Source organism: Myotis brandtii, unplaced genomic scaffold (assembly GCF_000412655.1).
Source record: "Myotis brandtii unplaced genomic scaffold, ASM41265v1 scaffold68, whole genome shotgun sequence".
NCBI classification, from domain to species: Eukaryota; Metazoa; Chordata; class Mammalia; order Chiroptera; family Vespertilionidae; genus Myotis; species Myotis brandtii.
In genome coordinates this window covers 2,525,252-2,528,571 of record NW_005370657.1, presented here as the reverse complement: position 1 = coordinate 2,528,571, position 3,320 = coordinate 2,525,252, and the positions used below count along the sequence as shown (strand labels likewise).

At 53.5% G+C, this 3,320-nt stretch overlaps 1 protein-coding gene across 2 annotated transcripts in view; it reads left to right on the top strand.

The window, feature by feature from the left end:
* The first annotated feature begins 499 nt into the window (after window positions 1-499).
* MVB12B (multivesicular body subunit 12B) overlaps window positions 500-3,320 on the top strand; it is a 148,631-nt gene continuing 145,810 nt past the window's right edge. Inside the window, exon 1 of one of the 2 annotated variants that reach the window (XM_014529406.1) lies at window positions 500-578. The gene's annotated coding sequence lies outside the window, so the exon portion shown is untranslated. Of the gene's footprint in view, window positions 579-813; window positions 833-3,320 lie in introns of those variants that run through there. The other variant, XM_014529405.1, reaches the window with a different exon arrangement.

The following is a 3,320-nucleotide window of genomic DNA, read 5'->3' as shown; positions in this document are numbered from 1 at the left end:
AGGGGTGACTCATGTCACTGAACATCAAGAAAGCATTGCCCTGGGGCCTCCTGGGATAGTTTCATCTGTAGGGCATCTGCCTTCTGTTGGGGTCGTCTTTCTTCGTCTTCTCCAGGGGACAGTGTGGCACCAAGACCTGAAGGGAGTGGGCAGGACGACCCTCACTTGCAGTCATGGTGGGCAAGACGGTGCAGGGCTCAAGTGTTCAGGAGAATGCCACCCCTCCCCGACCCCCCACCAGCACCAGGAGCCCTGGTTTTGCAGAGTCAGGCTTGGGAGGGGCAGGACTTGGGCCACTGCAGTGCTGTAGAACTTGATCCCGGGTTTATTTTTGGAGTGAGTTCCGGGATCTAGCACTGTACTGTACTGGGCTGCCGCAACCTGAACCCCCGGCCTGCCTCACGTGGTTTATAGGAGATCTGTGTGGAAATCAGTGGTTAATATAAACCTAATCATAGGTCAGATGGCGTGGATGTGTTTCTACACCAGATTCTTCTATTGGAAGCAGCAGACCTTTACTGGGGGAAAGGAAGTGCTTGCCATTGTTAGTGCCTGAGCTGGAAAATTCTTTGATCGAGGTATGCGTAGGAAAACATTTGCTTTCGTTTCCCAGTATCTTAGCAGCCTTCCCAGTAGCCTGTGGCTGTTGCCACCAGACCACACTCAACAGCACTTGTCAGAGTGACTTGGCTTCTGACTGGTCTCTAGATAAGTGGTCCAGACCAGAGTGCAGGAAGCACCAGGATGCTATCCTGAGTCCACAGGGACGGCCATCAGCCTGTGCACCGTCTCCCGATAGCAGGCTGGCCTCAGCTCCCAGCCTCCTGAGGAGGTAGGTCTCTGCACCTTGGCTGTAAGGGAGGTGGCCCCGTGTGTGTGTTTGTGTGTGTTGAGGGGTGCATCGGGCTCCCTCTCGTGGGGTGGGCAGTGTCCTGCACCCTGCTTACGTTTATCAGCAGAAAGGTACCTGTTATCATGGGCGACAGACAGGGGGCATGGATTCCTGCAGACCCCACTGCCACTGGGAGTGCATCGGGCTCCCTCTCGTGGGGTGGGCAGTGTCCTTCTGCGCCCTGCTTAAGTTTATCAGCAGAAAGGTACCCGTTATCATGGGCGACAGACGGGGCATGGATTCCTGCAGACCCCACTGCCACTGGGGAGCAGGCAAAGCTGACGGTCTCTCATTAGTGAGACCCTGTTCTCAGGCCGTTTCCCACCGCGAGTAAAATACTTATACACTGCTCTTCCCGGCCCTGCAAGCTGGTCGCTGTGGGCAGACACTTGATGTCTTTTGTGCCCTTGACTTTGGATTTCAAACAAGCTGATCGCAATTTCGTCCTTCTGTGGGGACTTAATTAACCCACTTTTTTGTCATTTCAATTACAGTAGCCCAATTTAACCGGCGTCTCCCCCCCTCTTCCCCCCAATAGTTTGAAATTACTCTCCTCAAAAGTTGTGTGCGAGTCACGCCTCAGCCTTGCGGGCAGTGCTGGCTGGCGCTGCTTCTGAGCTGCAGGGAAGCCGCGTGGGGGTTCCTGCTGCTCCTCCTTTGAAGGCCCCACTCCCGGCCCCCTGCAGTTGTTGTCCCCCATCTTTAAACTCCTCAGCCTGCACCCCACCCCGCTGCTAAAGGGGCCTCAGTGGAGAGAGGTCTGAGCTCTGTTAGTTGGGGTTTGATTTCAGTACAGGAGTTGATAAAATGAGATAAACCCCGGGCTCACGGGGCCGGGGAAATTAAACAGAGATGATATCAAAGTTCCCCTGAGTTTTCAACTGTGATACAGTAGCTTAGTTTTCTCCCAGACTGGGGCCGGGAGGCACGCCTTTGATTCTGAAACAATGTTCAGCATCAGTTAAGCCCAGCACTGCTGACTTTTAGGGATTAAGCAAACTGTTGTAGTGATTCTTTGATCAGTTACAAGGGAGCAGTGTGCTGTCTGTATGAAGGGGCTTTATAGTTAAAGTTCATTTCTCTGTGAACCTGGGATGACAGCATTGGCGAGGTGCTGCAGTGCTGGGAGCTGGGGCCTCCCCCAGGCACTGTTTGCAGCATTGCAGGCAGAAGCAGGAAGCGGTTTTCTTCTTCCGCCCTGTGTTGTCGCATTGTATCCATCCAGCATGGCATGGAAAGAATCCTCTGGCTTGGAAAACACACCTCACCCTAACGGGACCCCAGCTAGTCCTAGTGTGTATATGCAAGGCATGTGCGTGCACACACACACACACACATACACACACATGCACACACGCACTCCCACCTTGCAGAATACAGGAACAGCTGCCCAGAGCCAAGCTCTGCAGCCCCCCAGACTTGCAAATGATCTAGCAGAGGCTGCCTGGGCGCTGAAGGTAGAGATTGGGATGGGGATTGGGACCAGATGGCCCAGGAGGTTCAATTAGGAGGATAAGCTCAAGGTCAGTGTTGCCACCGCACTCTCTCCATGCCCAAGAGCAGACCCAACTCCCAGGTGCTGCCACCACCTTCCTTCCTTACCTGGCATTTACTGAGAACCTACTTAGTTTCATGTCGGCTCCGTCCTGTGATTCTCAGTAATTTCAACATCTGTTGCCATCTGAAGTACTGGGTCCACTTTTGGCTTTCACTGTAGAGACCCTCCTTGCAGCCACAGCCAGGATGGTAGAAGTTTCTCAAATTGCTCCCTCCCCCTGGTTGGCCTGCGACTTGCAGTTGTAATGGAGCCCCTGTGTGCTGTCGATCGGCTCGCACCGCACCATGCATCAACCTATTCCCTCCTGTGCAGCGCTCGGATCTCCCTCATTAGGCCTAAATTTACCTCCGTCCTACACAAACATGGCCTTAGCTCATTTTTATTGTTGTAAATTATTTATGAGGGAGATGTTGAATCTTGAAACGGAGGTTCGAGGGAAATTAATCCCATGTTACTTTTATCTTGCTGTACTTTTCTCCCCCTTGCTTCACTTGCTGGGCTATGGCTAGAGAAAGAAGAGCTTTCCATTTTTACCATAATTAGTGTTGAAACTGGTTTTCCAGTCGGATATGGGATGGGATGGCGGCGTCCCTCTGCACGGTGTCATGGGAAGCAGACCTGGCTGGGGAAGGAGGGCAGAGGTCCTGTTAGGCTCTGCCTCTGCCAGCTGCATGGTGTCTGAGAACGCCAGGCCTCCGCTTGCTCTCCTGTACGATAGGGACAGTGCAACCCAGCCACCTCCCAGGTTTGGTGTGGTCATCGGTGGAGAAGCAGCCTGAGAAAGCTTCCTGAGGATTGCAGGGCTCTGTACACGCACGCAGCAGGGGTGTGTGTGCAGCAGGGGTGTGTGTGCAGCAGGGGTGTGTGTGT